Consider the following 21,901-nt stretch of genomic DNA (forward strand, 5'->3'; position numbering starts at 1 on the left):
CCTGATAATCGGGGCTAGAAGGGTCCTTTGGATAGGGAATACTATAAAAAAACAGGGGGGTGAGTGTATTATAATCAATTTCCAGGATCCAAGGGTTGTGGGGCTGATTACGGGACAGGGTTGGAACACTAACATTGGAGGTATTGGGGTTGTTGACCTCACTTTCTTTTACCCAAGACCGGCGATCTATCTAGGGGGCTCCAATGAGCAACCGAGACCCAGTCTTTGCACCTGGGTAGAGGCTGTCCCACCTGCTGCTCCTATATTTAGATCGACTAACTGTTATACTGAGGCATTTAACCCCTATAAAGGGCAGGGGCAGATGAGGTGGGGTTGCTGACAGAGATCAATTGAGCAATTACGACAGGATGAGGTCATGGTTAGTGGGAAGTTCCCTGATGTAATATTAAGACCCCACGATGAAATGACCGGAAAACTCGTAGTGGAATATGTGAGGGATGTGGACAATATTGAATGCTCGGGGGGGTGTGTGGGCGAACCGAGTTTGCAAACTATTGACTGCTCTAAAGATGGTACAGATGTTAATTGTATAAATACTGCTCTAAGTGAGGTTTGTGATTGTGGGAAGCAGGATGATATTCCGCCTATGACACCTAATGACAAGGGGATTTGTGTAGAAAATATCCTAGAGAGATTTTTGTCATGGAATGTTGCGGGGTTGGGGGCAAGAATGATGTCGCAGGATTGGATTGACTTCGTAACCGGGTTTGAAATGTGTCTATTTCAGGAGACATGGGCATGTGAGCCAATCCACTTCCAGGGTTACTTAAACTTCTGCATACCGGCAACGAGAGGCCACAGGGGTAGACCTATGGGAGGCCTTGCAGTCTGGATTAAACAAAACTTAAATGTAAAGGCAAAAACGATTGATCTAGGTTGTAAGGATATCCAGTTACTGAGATTATCTGTAGCCAAGGGTTCAACAATAGATATCTATAATATATATGCCAGGGGCACGAGTCCAGGGAATTCTGTTACCCTGGAAGTACTATCCGCTTCCCTTGAATCCCGGTCACTTGGAAACAGTGTAATTTTGGCAGGTGACTTGAATAGGACATTCGAGCCCCTAGAACATACTGCATTCCCAATAGGTCTAGAGGAAGATGCCCTTTGGGACATCCCCAATCTAGACCTCCTACCAGTGAAGCGGTGGACTAACGACATCTTGTTGTTGAATGCATTATGTTTGGAATACGGTTTGAGGGCCCTCAATGGCAGGACAAAAAGTGATCAAGGTGGTAGTTGCACATACGATAATGGACATAATAAAAGTAGGATTGACTATGTCATCTGCAGTCTTGAGTTATGGTGTGGCGTGGGTGACATGGAAATTGTGGCCAGAATAGAAAGCGACCACAATCCTCTCTGTGTCTCCCACTCATGGTGGAAGGCCGCACGAGCCAATTCAGTGCCAGGTAGTGGGAGCGTACCTGTTATGGCCAATGACTCAAGAAGGGTGAAATGGCCGTATGTCCTGGCTAATTTGACCACCTTGGAGTCTATTAATTTGGAGGTTGACAATGCCATTGCCGCCATGGAAAGAGTAGACCCTGTACTACCAGGCTCTGTCCAAATAACTGACATACATGAGACATTTTTTTCTCTGTTAAAACCGCATTTCACTAAACCTCTGAAGGCTAATAGGAAAGTACCAATCACAATTCCAACCTGGTTCAACAAACAATGTAGGGTAGCTAGGCTGGAGTTGGGTAGAGCACTCAAAAGCAGGGACAAGGCCTCGATTAAAGCTACAAGGAAATGTTATAATGACAGTATTCGAAAGGCTAAGAAGCAGTGGGATGAGGAGTACTGGGAGGAGCTACTGGAGGCCTCAGGTCAAAGGGACTCCAGAATGTTCTGGAAAATTGTGAAATGGGGAAGAGGGGGCGCCCCCAATAATCCCGACAACAATGTCGATGAGGCATTGTGGGTCGAGTATTTTAAACCCCAGTATGCTGAGTGTAGGGATATAGTGGCTAAAGAACCTATCCCTATGGTATTTTGCAAGGGTGATTTTTTTAACACTAAGGATGCGGAAATTGTAATCTCAACACTGCAGGGGGGAAAAGCCCCCGGGCTGGATGGAATCCCTTCAGACATTTTTAAGCATGACAAGGTTAAGTGGGCAAAATATGCGACTTTGTTGGGAAATGGCTTGGCTAAAGGGGCAAAAATCCCCAATATATGGAAGGGGGCCATAATTATACCGATTTTTAAAAAAGGTGATCGGTCACTCCCAGCAAACTATAGACCAATAAGTTTGCTGGCTACTATACAAAAAGTAGTGGGGAAGATGCTTGTCGACAAACTTATGGCCTGGGTAGATGACAATAATGCCCTATCCCCTTACCAGGCAGGATTCAGACGTGCAACCAGTACGGTCGACCAAATTCTCCGCTTCACCATGCTGCGGTGGGGGACTGTACTCCTGGGTAAAGGCAGCCTTTATGTAGCATTTGTAGATCTAAGGGCTGCCTTTGACTTGGTGCCCAGGTGCACGCTGTGGGAGGTTTTATCCAAAATTGGGGTTCCCCTTGAATTGCTCTCGCTGATAATGCGTCTCCACGAGAGCAATTATGCCAAGGTCCAGTGGGGGAGGAATGGGGAATCCACTACTAACTTCCCGGTTGAGCGGGGAGTGCGGCAGGGTTGTGCAATGGCACCACTGCTGTTCTCCCTGTTCATCAATGGCATCGTGGACAGGATGTTGGACGCAATGGTTGACGCACCTTCGTTAGCGGGCATCAGAGTCCCAATTCTGATGTTCGCGGACGATACCTTGATTGTGTCCAAGACTCCGTCGGGCCTGCAGAGAGCCCTGAACATTTTTGACGCATTTTGCAAAGAACGGGGTCTTGAGGTGAATGTAAATAAAACCAAGTTGATGGCCTTTGGGCATAAGCGTCAATCTCAACCTAGGGTATTTTTGAATAATGTTAAGTTGGAGCTAGTAAATGTTTTTACATACCTCGGGGTTGAGATCTCAAGCAAACTTGGTTGGGCAAGACACATAGAGAAGGCGCTGTTGAAGCATCGGCAAATTTCAGGAGCCCTTAGGCTTGAGCAAGTAAAATCTAAGACCAGGCCCATAAAACCAGTTCTTATGGTTTATGACGCCAAAGCCTTGGGCGCAACCCTTTATGGGGCCGAAGTCTGGGGCTTTGAGAGTCTTATCAACATTCAAAAATCTGAGAACAAGTTTTTGAGAGGGATAACTAGTCTTCCCCAAAGCACCCCCTTAATACCGCTTGTCCTTGATTTAGGTAGAAAATTGTTCAGGGACCGAGCCCGACTGAGGCCAATCCTTTATTGGAGACGGCTTTGGACAACCATGGAAATAAGGCACTATGCCGAGGGCTTCCTAGCATTAGCCAAATTAGATGTTTTTCGCAAAATTAAATGGCTAAAAACACTCAAGGACGTTCTTGCGGAACTTGGGCTCTCCAAATTATGGGAAAACCCTCTCGGGGAAGTATTCCCCAGTAAAACCAACATTAAAGAAATATATTGGGATTACATAGATCAGAAATTATGGAGGAGCGCAACCTCGGATTCAATGGGGGGAAGATTCCTGGAAATCAAACAAAGCCCATCCCTGGAAAAGTATTGGGACAGCATAACTGTCCCATTAGACAGGAAATTATTTTTCCAGCTAAGGGCGGGCTCTCTCCCCCTGAGGTGCCTGACATCCGGCTGGAGAACTAGTGGTGGTTTGTGCTGCCCGTCATGTGGGGCCCCCAATGAGAATATTGCACACTTCCTGTTTATATGTGAGTCCTATGCAATCCCAAGGAAATCATGGTTGGCTCCAGTATGTAGGAATCTTGGTGTCCGAAGCGGTGTGGAGGGGCTGAGAATTATCTGTTCCTCCACTGAAATGCCCATCGTAGTTGGAACAGCTAAATACCTGGGGTGGGCATGGTCCATAAGGAGGCGGGCTCTACTCCCCAATGTGTTTTGAATTCCACATTTTTATATTTGTTTGACTAAACCTTGCAAATATCTACTGGGTGTTGTATATGAATTTTAACTTCAAAAATGCGGGCAATATGTATGGTGTGAGTTTTAATTTGTCCAAACTTTGGGAATGGTCTGTAACGCGGAGGTTCCCATACCTCAGCATGCATTTAGTATTCGCATAGTATGAAAAAGCTTATTTTATTCCAATTGGTAAAAATTTTAATGCTCTGGTATTATGTATTTTTAATTATAAATTGTTGTTATAGAATGCTTGATGTTTTAAAATGTATGAATTTATATGCCAGTGCTTTTATGAGTGTATAACTCGAATAAAGCTTTTTTCATTCATTCAGCTAAGGTAATTTTTCTCTGTTAACAATGGAGCATCTCCTGAAGTTCAACTGAAACAATCAGTTATGCAGCTACAGGTGTAAACTAACTTTCCTACCCACTGGTGGAGCCAGGACCTTGACAAGAATTTGGAGTCAGGACCCTGGCATTATGTCCATGGACATAATCAGGCTCACATGATCCCAACCTTGAAATTCATATGTCCAACAATTTAATGTTCTAGTGACTCTCTGCACTTTCCTAATCATCATTTGATTCATCCTAATTCAGTCTCTCATTTATTTAGTGCAAAACCAAAGGGGTTTTGCTTTGGTGTTGCTTTGTTTGCCCTAAGTTGGCAGGGTATGCCCAGACGGGGGTCCCTTGCTCACTTTGCCACTGGATTCAAGCTAGCCTGGCTGATGACGGTTGATTAGCCAGACACCGGTCATAGGATGCTTGTTTCCGTTCCAGGGAAGACATGGCTTGGAAGTTCGGGCTGGACTCTTTCCCATGAGGCACAGGGTCAGACTGATTTGCATATGGCCATGTCTGAACTGGTGTGGCGGAGTGAGCTAAAGAATGATGATGGATTAAACCCAGATCAGTTTACTGGGGGTGAGTGCTTGCAATGTTCAACACTCCGACCATCATCCCCTTTGGTTTTGCTTCATTCGCCGTAAGTTGGCAGGGTTGATTTTTTAAGTGAATTTCTAATGTTTTTCAATTAGAAGGTGCATTTTAAGAGTGGTGGAGAAAGGGGACGGGCCTCTGACGAGCTCTCAGCAATCCTTCTATGTGGGACTTTCTGCTGGTAACAGGAGGGCTTCTTGACTCCCAAGGACCCACAGCATCTAAAGAAACTTTATTCCCAACAAGTAGAGCACCAGGAGGCACGTTTGCAGAGTGGTGGAGAAAGGGGGCACACCTCTGATGATCTTGCAGCAATGACACTGTGTGGGACATAATGAAGGTAACAGAAGGGGATGTTGAACCCAAGGGCTCTTGGGACTTCATCCTCCAACCAGTAGTGTATTAGAGGTCCATTTGCAGGGTGGTGGAGAAAGAGGGTGGGAACTCTGATGACCTCTCAGCCATCCTGCTGTGTGGGACCTGTTGGAGGTAACAGGAGGGGTTCTTGGCCCCCAAGGACACTCACTAGCCAAGGGGATTTCATCCCCAATTAGTTGTGCACAAAGAGTTCGCTTTGCAGAGTGATTGAGAAAGGGGATGGGACATTGGTGACTTATTCTAGGGCCAGTCTTTTAAAATTGTATCAGGGGACTCCCCAGGCTGATTTGGGTCCCAGAGTCCCTATGCCCAGAGACTGGGCCATTTTGCAATGGGGAGGGGGGGTCACATAGCCCCTTCCTTGGGTCGATTTTAGTCCCAGGGACCCCAACCCCGGGGCCATGCCTTTAAATATTTTTGTGATAGGGAAGGGGGCCTTGTGGTACCCTCTGCCCAGGCCGATATTGGGCCTGCGGTTCTCATTGCCTGGGGTCCATATATTTAGAAATGGGGTGGGGGATGTGCAGGGGGGGGCCTGAAGACCTGAACGGTCCCTGCTGCCATTCCGCCTACTGCAGGGCCCAGCATTGCTTTCACACACAGGGAGAAGCCCCATGTGTGTGCAAGCAATTAGTCTGTTTCCCAACTCGCTTGACAGCATGAAGGGAAACAGACGAATGCTCCGCTTCCAGCAAGCAAGAGCAAGAGTCAAGCCCCAGGGCCATTGTTGACTCCAGGAGGAGGTGGCCTCCCATCTTTGCTGTAGTTGGGCCTGCCCTGGTGAGGTGGCGATCACCAGAGTCAAGAACAATCCAGGATTTTGCCATGTGGTACCCCTTGCAATTAAAAAAAAAATATTTGGACCCAAGGAAGTGGTGGTCCCTGGGTCCTGGGAAATATGTGAGCCCCCCTGCAAAATAAATAGCCCCAGGGAGGTATTGGTTCTTGGGGCTTGGTGGGTCCACAAGGCCCCCTGATTTATTTTTTCAATGTGGCCCTGTGGAGATGGAGGTCCCCGGAACCAGGGGTTGTCTGAGAAGCCCCCCTTTAAAAACTCATATGCCCTGGGGTGGTGTTGGGCCCGGGCATTTTAAGTGGTCCCGTGCATCCCCTCCTTAAGTGCCACATGCCCCCAGGACCTGGCCCACCCAGAGGTTTTTTACTAAATAGGCACAGTAGCACTTGCTTCTTCTTTTCTTATTTTTAGGTGGGCGCTGCGGCTCTGGTGCAACTCCTTCCAAAATTGTTTTAGTAAACATTATTTTTTCCTGGTGGGATCCCTCTGGAATCCCCCTAAGAGGCCTTTTTTTACATTTTGTGTTGGAACTCGGCTGTAGCCGAGTCCCTAGATACCTCATCGATGGTTTAGCCTACATGTGTTACCTTTTAAGCACATAGCACCTTGCCCTATTGCCCAGCTACAGCCTACTGTAGTGGTCAGGTATATGTGGCACAAGAGGAGATTATACCTTGTATTGGAATTTTAAGTGACAAGACACGCTAGCAGTAAAACTGCACTCAAAAGCTCAAGTATAGCATGCCAGAGATATAATATGATGGCTACTTCTCTGCATGGTAGACTTGAAGGTATCTGTTTTTTAGCAAATATCTCTCAATGAGTTTCACAGTCCCTATCTGGGACTCAGATTATATGTGAATGTAAGTTTGTTAGTAAATGACTGCCTTTCTTTGTGACATGAATTCTACTCTAAATGTATCTACAATGGGCTGTGTGAATTGCCTCCTGGCTTATTTAAGTGTGTGTGCAACTGGCTCCATTAATGCTAGATAAAAATCAGTTCAGCCTGTCTGCATGAGTAAATGTTTAGGTGCAGTATCTCACTGGCTGTTTTAGTGTATTTCTGCTTTTGTACTTAGGAATGACAGATTGAAGTCTGGTTGTCAGGGTGGATGGTTAATTGGGCACATGGTTCTCTAGTAGTGTGTATAGCTTACTCAGTCTCCAGAGTACATGTGTTACCTTTTAAGCATATAGCACCCTGGCCTCCTGCCTAGCTACAGCCTAAATTAGTGATCAGTTCTATATGGTACAAGAGCAGTTTAGACTAATCCCGGGTGGTAAATTCCGCTTCGCTCATGGAGTTTGAGGAACAAGGAATTCATGATTTTTGCTATTCGAATGTGAAACAGATTATTTTTTCCGTTCAGGTGCTCGAGTTTTTTTTTAGCTCTCAAGCGCAAAGACTCTCAGGCCTATTGCAAGCAAGTGCAATACTTCTCACGCCGCTAGCGAGATGCAGCTTGACTTTGTGCTCACTCGCACAGCTTCTGGTTGCGACGTAACCAATCTAACATCCTTACTGCCAATCTCAAACTGGCTGTTGGAGCAGTTTTTCTTGTGCGAGAAGCCATTTTAAGAAATGTTTTCTTTCAAACCAGAAGTAAGTGCACAAGAGAGTCCAACTTCCTGTTCCTCTCCATCAGGCTCCTCCCGGTGCTTTGTCCCTCTCCTGATCACTTTTCATTGTGATGTAGAGCTGGAAGTATCACTTTTCTTGTCTGTTGTATACATAACATTGGATTTAAGGACTTTGCTTTTGAGATATCAAAAGTAAGTTGAACATCTGGTTTATAAGGGTGTTGTTTGTTTGAGGGATGCACCTGGATTTGTTTTTACTTTTATTCGATTTAAATGCTGTATTGTGGTGTGTTGCCTGCGGTTTTAGTGGGGGTATGGTTATTTTTTTGCATTTGATTTTTCTTCTTTTGTAACGGATAACGTTTGCTACATGTTCTACCCGTTTTAAATACATTTGCAATATTCATTTAATTCACTTTGTGGCCTAGTCTGCCAATGAGCCTTCCAGTCAATAGGCCCTGTGCTATTCTTGAGTGCATGAAACAACTGCTTCTGTGGTGTCTGTAGAACTGAAACATAATTTGGGCCATGAATGACATTGAAACAAAATACAAAATGTGGTGTTTTTAGTGGTATTTCATTTCTTTTGTTTCCTGCGAACAGTGTATAGGTAGGTTAATGGCTTTGGAGGATGTGTGTTGTAAACATTTTTAGCGCTGTTAATTTTAATTTTTGGCATTGCTGAATTAATGCACTTTGTCAGTGTGAGAGAGCATGGCGCAAATCTCATGAACTCAGTGCCCACTCCGCTTATGTTCTGAAGTTTGCCGCATATAAAAAAGCCATCCAACTACGGAAGGCCGAATTCTATGAGGCTGCTATCGCGGAGGCTGCTAACCCTCAGAAAGAGGTTTTTAGGATCCTAAACGAATTAAGGAAGGTTAGGGTGCAAAAAACTACCTTTAGTCAAAAGGATTGCCATGATTTTCAATCCTTTTTTCTGGGAAAGATAAAGGATTTGATGACAGAAATCCATCACACCCCGACCCTTCACTGCTCAATTCATCCCCTTACCCCTTCCCCAGGCTGACAATGAATTTATTGACCACCTTACCGTCACTCACCAAGGAGCTTCTGTCCATCTTAGTGGGATGTGTGAAATCAGGCTCTCCAGCTAACCCATGCCCTCCTAAAATTCTTAAGATGGCATGGCCGGGTATTGAAGACAAAGCGCTCTCCCTCCTGAATCGCTCCTTGGAAACAGGGCTTGTTCCCTCTAATTTTAAGGAAGCTTGGGTGATTCCGCGTTTAAAGAAACCAGGCGCTGATCCTAAGAGTTTAAATAATTTTAGGCCAATTTCTCAGCTGCCTTTTCTGGCAAAAACTCGAGAACAGCATGTTCTACATTCCCTTACCTGCCACTTGGAGTCTATCCATCTTCTCGAGTCTAATCAGGCTGGGTTCAGAGCCCATCACAGCATGGAATTGGTTATGCTGTCCGTGCTGGACGAATTGAGACTCAGGGCTGACATAAAAGTACTGTGTGCTTTGGTATTACTGGACCTATCCACTGCGTTTGATACCGTTAATCATGGCTAATTACTATCGCAGATTGTGGATCTAGGGATTCAGGGCACGGCTTTGGCCTGACTGACCTCCTTGTTTAGGGACCTCTCCCAGCAAGTCCAACTAGCAGATTTGGTGTCCCCCAGCCACTCTGGCATGCGGAGTGCCTCAGGGTTCAGCTTCATCACCCCTGCTTTTTCAATGCCTATCTGCAGCCCCTGATTGCAGCACTGGACCAGATGGACTGCAGGGTTTATAACTATGCCGACGACACTCAAATTCTGATCCAGATTGACAATTCACCTAGGGCTCACTTGAGAATGAAAGATATTCTCTCAAGTTCACCATCAACTGGATGTCGGCTAATTTGTTAAAAATAAACCCTGACAAAACTGAGGTTTTAGCGGTCACCACAGCCTCAAACCCCTGGATTTATCTGTTCTGGCCTATAGTACTGGGGCCCTTTCCTGAATCTGCCGTGGCTGTTTCATAGCCTTGGTATCAAAATTGAAGCCTTGTTATCCGTGACACAACAGGTGTCGGCTGTGGTTGGTACCTGTGTTGGTCTAATGCATCAGCTTCGGAAACTGTCTCCACTGTTGTCCTTTGCTACCCTTAGACTGGCAGTTTCAGCTCTGATTCTGCCGCGTCTCGTTTATGGTAACTCTCTATACTATGGTCTACCAAAAAATCTTCTGGCTAGGCTTCAGGGTGTAATGAATGACGCGGCCAGATTAATCTTCAAAAAACCCAGACATGCACATGCCACGCCCTTATTGCAGGACCTACACTGGCTTCCGATTATACAGAGAACTAAATTCAAAAGCCTCTGTATTGCGCATAAGGCCATTCATGGCTTAGCTCCTAGCTATATTAAGGACCGACTGACTAACTATACTCCGAGCAGGACTCTTCGGTCAGCTGATGCCTGCTACCTGGTCTGCCCTCAGTTTAACCTTTCGTACATGGGGGGTAGAGGCTAGAGCTTTCTCAACCACAATTCCTCAGGCATGGAACAGCCTTCCGGTTAAACTACGTAAGGAAACAAATCTTCTTTCATTCAGGAAGAGATTGAAGACTGTGCTTTCTCAACCACAATTCCTCAGGCATGGAACAGCCTTCCGGTTAAACTACATAAGGAAACAAATCTTCTTCCATTCAGGAAGCGATTGAAGACTGTGCTTTTCTTAGAGGCATGGGGGCCTCTCTGAGCAGGCTATTCTCTCCTCAACTGGTGTTGGACGTCCGCTGATAGTGCTTAGAGACCCTTAGGTGATAATACGCTTTATACATTCATATTACCATAACATAACAATGCTGTGTTCTCTATGTTACCATGCCTCTTTAGTCTGGCCAGAGTATAAGTGTATGTGTGTTTTCCGTAGGCCACCATTTGCCTTTGTTGTTCATTATGCCGTAAAGCCAGGGGTCATTTTGTATAATCAGTGTCCACCATAGGTATGCATGTGCTCTTAGTTTTCCAGGCCTCCTGCTTGTTGTTGTGGCCATGTGGCTGGTGGCCATTTTGTATAGCCAGCCAGTGTGCTTTCCCCAAAGGCCTGCATGTCTTCTCTGTTTGTGACCATGCCTTCTTGCTGGTTGTTATTGTGACCAAGTGGCTGATGGCCATTTTGTTTAGCCAGCCAGTGTGCTTTTGCCATAGACCTGCACGTCTTCTATGTTTGTGACCATGCCTTCTTGCTGGTTGTTGCTGTTCTGACCATGTGCCTCATGGACATTTTGTGTAGCCAGCCAGTGTGCTTTCCTCACAGGCCTGCATGTCTTTACTGTTTGTGGTCATGCCTTCTTGCTGGTTGTTGTTGTTGTGACCATGTGGCTGGCGGACATTTTGTGTAGCAAGCCAGTGTGCTTTTGCCATAGACCTGCACGTCTTCTCTGTTTTTGCCCATACCTCCTTGCTGGTTGTTGTTGTTCTAACAATGTGGCTGGCGGCCATTTTGTGTAACCAGCCAGTGTGCTTTCCCATAGGCCTGCATGTCTTCTCTGTTTGTGACCATGCCTTCTTGCTGGTTGTTGTGACAATTTGGCTGATGGACATCTTGTTTAGCCGGCCAGTGTGCTTTTGCCATAGACCTGCACGTCTTATCTATTTGTGACCATGCCTTCTTGCTGGTTGTTGCTGTTCTGACCATGTGCCTCATGGACATTTTGTGTAGCCAACCAGTGTGCTTTCTTCACAGGCCTGCATGTCTTCTCTGTTTGTGGTCATGCCTTCTTGCTGGTTGTTGTTGTTGTGACCATGTGGCTGGCGGCCATTTTGTGTAGCAAGCCAGTGTGCTTTTGCCACAGACCTGCACGTCTTCTCTGTTTGTGACCATACCTACTTGCTGGTTGTTGTTGTTGTGACCATGTGGCTGGCGGACATATTGTGTAGCAAGCCAGTGTGCTTTTGCAGAGACCGCACCAACAGAGTCGGAGGAGGAATCTCCATTGTCCACAAGAACAGCATCTGGGTCTCGACTAGCACCGACGCCGCGCTTAGCACCGCCGAACACATGTATTTCCAGAACCACACTGACCCCAACTCCAACTTCAGAGGCACCCTCGTCTACCGACCCCCGGACCCCACCCCCAGTTCAGCGACTCCATTGCCGACTTCATCAGCACGCACGCCCTGACCTCCACCGAATACATCCTTCTCGGAGACCTGAACTTTCACCATGAGAACAACAAGGACAGCAACTCCACCACCCTGATCGACAACCTCGGACTGAGGCAACTCGTCACAACGCCCACCCACTCCACCGGCCACACGCTAGACCCGGTCTTTTCCTCAAGCCCGCACGTCTCCATCAGTCACACCACCGAACTCCTCTGGACCGACCACTGCTGCATCCACTTCACCTTCCACAAACCCACCACACACCACCGCAACCAACAGATCCCCCGCTGGAGCAAAATCACCGAAGACCAACTACATGCAAACCTCGCTCTAAGCCCACCCACTGAACCCTCCAACACTGACATCGCTGCCCACAACCTCAGATGCTGGATTGAAGACTGCGCCAAAACCCTCGCCCCGCTGAAGAAACCCCATCACAGAGACACCGGCAAGAGGGCCAGCTGGTTCACCCCAGAACTCCTAGATTCCAAGCAAGCCTACCGGAAATTAGAGAAGAAATGGCACAGTGAACAAACTCCTGACAGCCACACAGCACACAAGGACGCCGTCCGCAACCACCACCACCTCATTAGGGCTGCCAGGAAGACCTCCTTCAAAGACCGCCTCGACAGCAATGCACACGACAGAAAGGAGCTCTTCAACATCATGAAGGAACTCTCCAACCCCAGCTCCAACACCAACGACATCCCGCCGTCGCAAGCCCTGTGCGACTCCCTCGTCACCTTCTTCCACCGCAAGATAGCAGGCATCCATGACAGCTCCAACACCCAGACAGCCCCAACAGACAGCAACATAACAGACCCTCCACACACCAGCGACCACGTCCCCTTGCTAGCCTGGACCAGCGTGAGCATCGATGACACCATCAAGACCATGAACACAATCCACTCCGGCTCTCCATCAGACCCATTCCCGCACCACGTCTTCAACAAAGCAAGCAGCTCCATCGCACCCCACCTATGCAACATCATCAATCTCTCCCTTGGGACTGCAACCTTCCCAGAGAGCTGGAAACACGCCAAGATCAACGCCCTACTCAAAAAACCCAAGGCTGACCCAAGAGACCTCAAGAATTTCCGACCCATCTCTCTGCTCCCCTTCCTGGCCAAGGTCATTGAGAAAATCGTTAACAGACAGCTAACACGATACCTCGAAGAGAACAGAATCCTGGACCCTTCCCAGTCAGGGTTCCGGAGCAACCATAGCACCGAGACCGCCCTCATCGCTGCCACCGACGACATCAGGACCCTGCTAGACATTGGGGAGACTGCAGCACTTATCCTCCTAGACCTCTCCGCCGCCTTCGACACCATCTGCCACCGCACACTACATGCACGCCTCCACGTCACAGGGATCCGAGACAAGGCTCTGGAATGGACCACCTCCTTCCTCTCCGGCAGAACCCAGAGCGTCCGCCTCCCCCCGTTCCGTTCTGAAGCTTTCGAGATCATCTGCGGCATACCCCAAGGATCCTCCCTCAGCCCGACACTGTTCAACAGTTACATGGCCCGCTCGCACACTTTGCCCGAGAGCACGACCTCAACATAATCTCCTACGCCGATGACACTCAACTGATCCTCTCCCTCACCAAGGACCCCATCACCGCTAAAGCCAACCTCCATGAAGGAATGAAGGCCGTCGCCGACTGGATGAAGATTAGCCGTCTGAAGCTGAACTCGGACAAGACGGAGGTCCTCATCCTCGGCTCCAACCCGTCAGCCTGGGACGACTCCTAGTGGCCAACGGCATTGGGGGCAGCCCCGACCCCCACCGACCATGCACGCAACCTGGGAATCATCCTCAACTCAACGCTCTCAAATACCAAGCAAGTCAATGCCGTCTCCTCTTCCTGCTTCAACACCCTCCGCATGCTCCGCAAGATCTACAGATGGATCCCGACAGATACAAGAAAGACAGTCACCCAGGCCCTCATCAGCAGCAGACTCGACTAAGCAAACGCCCTCTACACGGGACCCCCTACCAAGCTCATCAATCGACTACAACGCATCCAAAATGCCTCAGCATGACTGATCCTCGATGTACCACGACACGGCCACATCACCCCCACCTGAGAAATCTGCACTGGATCCCTGTCAACAAGAGGTTATCCTTCAAGCTCCTCATCCACGCACACAAGGCACTCCACAAGTCCGGCCCAGCCTACCTCAACAGACGGCTCTCCTTCTACACCCCCAACCACCAGCTATGCTCCGCTGACCTCTCACTCGCCACCGTCCTGCCCATGCAAAGAACAACCACTGGTGGGAGATCCTTCTCCCACCTTGCCACCAAGACATGGAACACCCTCTCATTTAGCCTATGACAGACCCAAGACCTGTGGACCTTCAGGAGGATACTAAAGACCTGGCTGTTCGATCAGTAGCAGCCCCCACCTCCCTCCCCAGCGCCTTGAGATCCTCGCGGGTATGTAGTGCGCTTAACAAATGACTGATTGATAGACCTGCATGTCTTCTCTCTTTGTGACCATACCTCCGTGCTGGTTGTTGTTGTTCTGACCATGTGACTGGTGGCCATTTTGCGTAGACAGGCAGTGTGCTTTCACCACCGGCCTACATGTCTTCTTTGTTTGTGGCCATGCCTTCTTGCTGGTTGTTGTTGTTCTAACAATGTGGCTGGTGGTCATTTTGTGTAGTCAGCCAGTGTGCTTTCCCCATAGGCCTGCAAGTCTACTTTGATTGTGGCCATGCCTTCTTGCTGGTTGTTGTTTTTCTGACCATGTGGCTGGGGCCATTTTGTGTAGCCAACCAGAGTGCTTTTACCATAGGCCTGCAGGTCTTCTCTGTTAGTGACCATGCCTCTTTTCTGGTTGTTTTTCTGAGCATGTGGCTGCCGGTCTAATTTATGGAGCCAGCCAGTGTGCATTCCCCGTAGGCCTGCATTTCTTCTTTGTTTGTTGCCATGCCTTTGTGCTGGTTTTTGCTGTTCTAACAATGTGGCTGGTGGCCATTTTGTGTAGTCAGCCAGTGTGCTTTTCCCATAGGCCTGCAAGTCTTCTTTGGTTGTGGCCATAGCTTCTTGCTGGTTGTTGTTGTTCTGACCATGTGGCTGGTGGCACTTTTGTGTAGCCACCCAGTATGCTTTTGCCATAGACCTGCACGTCTATTCTGTTTCTGACCATGCCTCTGTAGCTGGTTGTTGTTGTTCTCAGAGCATGTGGTTGGCTGCCATTTTGTGTAGCCAGCCAGTGTGCTTTTTGCCATAAGCCTGCACGTCTTCTCTGTTTGTGACCATGCCTCCTTGCTGGTTGTTGTTGTTTTCTGACCATGTGGCTGGTGGCCATTATGTGTAGCCAGCCAGTGTGCTTTCACATAGGCCTGCATGTCTTCTCTGAAATTGTGACCATGCCTCCTTACTCAGTGTTAGCTGTTGTTGATGACCATGTTGCAATGGCTGGCAGCCATTTTGTGTGTACATCCAGTATGGCCCTTTACCTTAAGCTTGCATGGATGGTTGACAATGATAGCAGTTTAATAAATGAATATGCCTGCTGATATTTTCACCTCTATTAAACAAAAATATTTCAATTTTTACAATTTTTGTTGTTTTAATTTTACATTTTATTAGTTCTATTTTTTATTTAATTTGTATTTCATTTTTAAAAAATGTTTGAATATATATTTTTTCAATGGTTTCATTTTTTTATTTTCATCGCGTATTTTAATTTTTTTGTTTAATTGTAATTTTTTGTAACGTTTGACTTTTTTTCAAAAATTATTTTTATTTTATTTGTACTTTTTTATTTTGGTGTAAAAAATGTTTTTCCCATTTTCCTAACATATGGCATCAACCCCATGACTGAAATTGGTGCACTGCAGCATTCATTGTCTATGGATTATTACTTTGTCACCTGCACCTCCCTGAGTGCCACATCCCAATGTGATGCACTTTAAAGCAAAAAGTTACATCTGTATGTTGTTGTTGCTGCTCTTTCTGATCCTTCTTAAGTGCACGGCACACAATGAAACTTTGTTGGTGTGGTTTTGTGAATGGGTAGTTAGACTGTATTATTGCTGAATGATATTGTTTGTTTGCACTATTACTTGAACTGCAATATGGCAACGTTTCACAGATTTTTTGCTTGCTTGTTTGCTTTTAGGTGCACAAGAGAAGAGATATCACCCACAGTACTGCCAGAAAGAAGGTCTTGGCATGACACAACTTACTACCCAACACAGTCATCTCTTCAGCTTGTTGTAAAATTAAGTGCCACAGTCAACAGACAGCTTCAAGATGGCCCCAAAGAAAGGTGCTGACAAGAAAGTGGCTAGTGGGGAGCAGAAGAAGTAGATTTCCTCCACAGTTGTGCAGACCGCAACCATTTTTCAGGAAAGTTGTGCCTGCCGCACTGGCCTCTGCTGAGCATGCTGAAAGCAGCACTTTTGCATCAACAGCACCACCTCCCCAACCTAAGCCAAGGACCATATCTGTCAGTGAGGCAGCCAGTACAATAATGTTGATGCCGACAAGTAGTGATATTGAATTGGATTTGTCCCTTTGGCAAAGTAGTACACAATCGTTTCAGGAAACACTTCAAAACGGACAGTAGCCCAGCCAGCAATAGTCGATATGTCTGATGTTGGAGAAGCTCAATCTACTAGGAGTCAAGGGGGAAGAAAAAGAAGGGGTCGCCCCCCACTCAGACCACTATCAACAATGCAGGGCCCCACCTTGTAGACACTCAATTATTTTAGACGTGACACATTAGGGTTTTTAATAATGTTTCTTTCCCTTATCTATATAAATTCAATTCTTCATATAGGTCACTGTGTCATACTTAGAAAAACACACATAGAACATGTCCTCTACCAGCTCTAATCCCCAGCTTTCCTTAACTGAAAAAAAGTGTAGGGAACGAGAGAGAGAACCTCATGGTAGAACCGCCGAACGGGGTTTCTGGCTGACAATTACCAGTTTACCCTCTTATCATCATTGGTAACGCTCTCTCAATAGTGAGGAGGAGAAAAAGGGAAAAGAAAAGAAAGAAAGGAAACCAAAATGTGTTCCCCTTCTGGAGAGACACAAATAAATAGTGCTCACTCGTGCACACATCACTCAAGAAACCCCACAGTGAGAAATAATAAGTGTGATTCTCACCCTTTAAAATTGAAAGGCTTGCTGGCCACTCCAATTTTATTCTAGGCTGCAAGACTTTCAAACTAAAATTGGTTCTTGTTTATACCAAACCTAATGTCTCATTGCCAACATGTTTCGTTGCTTGTGTTTCGTCGCAACTTCATCAGGGCTAGCAGGGGTTTATCCTTTTACTCACTCACTTTGTGTTCGTACTTAACGCCTGCAATGGTAGATAATGACATGTAGATAAAAAAGCCAGTTGTAAAATGGAAGTTCCATGCCTGCATCCCAGGCATAGTAACAACCAAGTACTGTCATGGCCCTTAGATCAATTAGGGCATAATTACCTGGAGGCTGCGAAGTTATAACATACCCACACACCTCCCTTTAAGGGTCATCCGTGTCAGCTGATCACGTGCCCCTGCGAAAACCATCCAGGCTCTGGAATTCTATAACACATAAACAAGTACATGAGAACCAAGTTTCAACATTGCACCGCAGTCCCGAACCTCACAAACATACAGTGTGGTCCTGCTCCTTCATCTTAGACGTTAGTTACCCAATTCTCTCACATATTGTCAGGAGCAAACTCCTACAGTCACATTCACCCTTGCGAGTTTCCCTTATTCAAATTGCAGTTATCTCAAAGGACTGGCGCCCCTCATATTGCCTCTATCTTGCAACACTGCTCCTTTCTATCAGCTGACCCCATCTGAGCCACAATCTATCACGTGGCCCTGGGGCCCTTACCGCTGCCGCGTCCCACCGCCGTAGTTTGGGAATTCCGACAAGCGGCATTGTTCTCCATCAGGTTAAAACTCCTCTTCTCGTGTTCCGCCCACATCAGGTGTCATTACTCCCACAGTGCGTGAAGCCACTAATGTGGCGGCCATCTTGGCCTGTAGTCAGTTCTCAATCCCTATAACACATTTAGGAAAGATTTGGTCCTGTTAGATGCCCTTGTTTTCTTCTAGTAGTACCACGAATAAAACAGAGTGCATTAATAAAGCGTCAGCGACCATCACCTCATGCAATTATCAAGATAAAATAAAATGCACCACGGGCACAAATACTCGCTCATAATCCCATACCGATTTTCACTGGGACTGCATTGTCACAGCGGCCACGCCCCATCGGGGCTTGTCCGATCTTACCCATAGATATTTTCTTTAATAAAAATGGGGCGAAGAACACTTCCTCCAAATATCAACCATTGTCACCCGAAATGGCAACTTTGAGTAAAACTCGAAGCCGTCTCACCACACATCCAACATCTTAGCGCTGCTACTGCGGTGGCCATTTTAACATATGATTTGGACAATCTCCTTTTAATGTAAAACGGGGTAAAGATTTCTAGTGCAGCTCATATAATCCTCCCACTTACTACTAATCCTCAGTCGAGCATCGTGAACTCTAACTCACATGGCTTTCAACAACCCTTTTATTTAAACAAAGCATTTTTTCAATTCCCTTTTGCACTATCGTTCGTTCCATCCTCGTGCTCTAAGGGACAACCTCCCGGTGGGCCAGTTTTTACGCTATCGACGTAACTGCTCTGATACTGAAACGTTCATTGAACAATCTGAAGAGTTAGTGGAGAAACTGGTAAAGAGGGACTCCTCAATAAAGATAGTGAAGAGAGCCTGTAAGAGAGCGCTTAACACCCCCCCGGGAAGCTTTACTGGAAAGAAATGTGAAAGAGAAGAAAGATTGCATACCGGTGGTCACCACGTTTGACCCATTATCCACCCAGACAAGACAAATTGTCAGGAAACATTGGTCCATTCTGGACACAGCTTTGGACAAAATGCCTCCACCGCGTTTTGCCTTTAAAAGAGCACCTAATTTAAAGGACAAGTTGGTTCACACTCGTAATTTGATCGTCCCAGTGGCCAGCACCCTCCCGGTGGGACACTATCCATGTGCCAGTTGCTCTGTTTGTACCTTGACCCAGGCAACCAAGGAAGTGACCTTAAATGACGGAAGAACGTTGTACCTTAAAAGATTTAGCAACTGCAACATGTCACATGTAATCTATAGATTGACTTGCATTTGCGGCCTGCACTATATCGGGCTTACCTCTCTTAAAGTAAAGGTTCGCATACAGGAGCACCTTAGCACGATTAAAGCCAAAAAAAGTTCCACACGCCTTGTACAACATTTTAAAGAAAAAGGACACGAACCAAGGGACCTCAAATGGGTGGTCCTGGAGAGGGTAGTGGGAGAATCACATAACATTGACAACATTCTTTTTTTTTTAAAACAGATTTTATTGATTGCATAGTAAACACATATTACGTAATGCTCTGTAATCCAGAGACAATCACCATTATCAATGTATCAATCATAAATGCATGCATTTCCTATATCAAGTCAGAACATACAAACAGAAGGTGTACACATAACCCCCCCCACACCCCTCCAACCCGCAGATCCACCCCCCCGCTCGCCACTGCCTGCTCCACCACTATCATGTACAACCAGTATAATGGGTGCCAAGTGCACCTGCGTGCCAGTATTATAGTCATTCCTGACGAGCTGTCAGGAGGGCTGGTTATCATCGTCCTCAGGTGGCGGATCCAGCTCCAAACCACGAGTGTCCGCCCACCTCTTCCAGATTTTGAAATGTTTCCGAGGGCAGCCCCTAGCCACATATACGGGTTGCTCCAACCCCATGCAGAAGTCCATCCCATTTTTCCAGGCCACAAGCGACAGAGCCCGGGGCTCCTTCCACGATCGTGCAATGTCTCTCTTTGCTAGCGTTAGACCCAGTAACAGTAGTTGGCGCTTATACCTATTGCCCCCAACTCCGGCAATGACATGCAGCAGGGCCAGCTTAGGATCGCTCTGAAGCACCCAGGCCAGAACCTCCCCCAGGCATTGGAATACTCCCTTCCAGAATCTCTGTAGCGCCCCGCAGTCCCAAACTGTATGCATCAACGTTCCCACCTCTGATCCACACCTAAGACAATCGGGGGACGCCACCAAGCCCGCCCTCCACAAGCGCTGTCTGGTATAATATGTGTGGTGCAGGTAGCGGAATTGAATAAGCCGCAAGCACGTGGAAATCGCAGCACCCCTGGGGCCCTCCAGCGCTTCCACCCAATCTTCCTCATCCAATTCCCCAAAATCCTGCTCCCATGTGGTTTTGAGGTGTTGTAAGTCTGTGGAGCAGTGTCGTACAAGGGTTTGGTATATGCGAGACAGTTTCTTATCGGGCAGCTCCCCCATAAAAACTTTAGCTTCCAGCGGGCTGAACTCCGGGAGACTCTCCAATCCCGCAATGTATGGTGTTAGGGAGTGACGAAGTTAGAGGTATTTGTAGAATTGGGTACGTGGCATCCTGAATTCTTCCCGCATGTCATCAAAGGACTTAAGCACGCACCCGGACATAACATCCCCTAGGGTAGAGACGCCAATCGCATCCCATCCCCAGAAGCCTATTAACGTGTCCATCTGGGGCCGCCAACCATTGCGCCACAAAGGGGTTTCCTGGGTGAGGACATTCCACCAGCCCATCCTACGTAAAGCCTGTCTCCATACCAGAAAGACCACCTGTGTGATGGACGGCAGAGACTTCCTGAGAGGTGCTGAGTATAGCAGTGTGTGGACGGACGCAGTGCCCATCTCTACTGCATATGCGGGGTCGCTCCTGTCCGCATACCACCAGTCATTTAGCACCAAGAGGTGGGACGCCTGGTAGTACGACAGAACATCGGAAGTAGCCAAGCCCCCAGTATAAGTCGAGCGGAAGCAAGTCCGCAGGGCAACCCGTGCGGCACCCCCTCCCACAAGAACCCGCTCAGCGCCGAGTTAAGGCGCCAGAACCAGGCAAGCAAGACCAAAACTGGATGGTTTTGCAGTTGGTATATCAGGCGTGGAAGCGCCACCATTTTAAAAATGGCCGATCTACCTTGTAGAGAGAGCGGCATCCTAGACCACACCTTCAGGTCTTCACGAGTGCGCTCCCAGACCGGAGTGATGTTGCGCTCCCGGGCGACTGTCGCGTCCTAAGAGAGGAACACGCCCAAGTACTTCATTCCGTCCGTGGCCAACTGGAGCCCCCGCGCCCAATCCCCCACCGGCTGCGGGCCTCCCAATATCCAGAGCGTAGATTTCCCGGGATTCATGAAGAGACCTGAGGTTTCGCCAAATATTTGTAAAATTCGTAGGAGGCAGGGTCCCGATCGCCCCAGGTCTGTGAGGAAAAACAGCACATCATCGGCGTAAAGGGCTATTCTATCAGTGAGGTCCGCCGACCATCGAAAGCCCTCGAGCTGAGCGTCGAGACGCACCCAGGCTGCGAGGGGTTCCATTGCGAGCGCAAAGAGATATGGAGAGAGGGGGCAGCCCTGCCTCATCCCACGCCTGATCTGGAAGGAGCGGGATACCCCCCCCAACCCGCACCGCGGCCGTGAGGTCCATGTAGAGGAGCCGCACATATGCCTGAAAACAAGGGCCTAGGTTCAGGCGTCCCAGTAAGGCAAACAAGTAGGTCCAGCTCAAGGAGTCGAACGCCCTGTCCTTGTCCGCTAAAAACATCGCCGCCTGTTCCCCCAATCGTCGCCACGCTGATATCGCGACCTGGGCATGTCTAACATTATGACGAGTAGCACGCTGTGGCATAAAGCCCGCCTGGTCCGGATAAACCAGATCCGTGATGTATGGTTTAATTCTATTGGCAAGGGCCTTAGCCAGTATCTTGGCCTCAGTATTCAGCAAAGAGATTGGGCGGTAGGACGCATGACTCTCCAGAGGTCGCCCTGGCTTCAAGAACACCACTACTTCTGCGTGCCGCCAATCCGGGGGCAGCACACCATTCTCACGCGCTTCCTCTATAACTGGGCGAAGATGTGGACTCAGCTGTGTCGCAAAGCGCCGAAAGAATTCACTTGGGAACCCGTTGGGTCCCGACGCCTTACCCTGGTTTAATTCGCCCAGCGCAGTGGCCAGCT

This window comes from Lissotriton helveticus, chromosome 8 (assembly GCF_964261635.1).
Source record: "Lissotriton helveticus chromosome 8, aLisHel1.1, whole genome shotgun sequence".
NCBI classification, from domain to species: domain Eukaryota; kingdom Metazoa; phylum Chordata; class Amphibia; order Caudata; family Salamandridae; genus Lissotriton; species Lissotriton helveticus.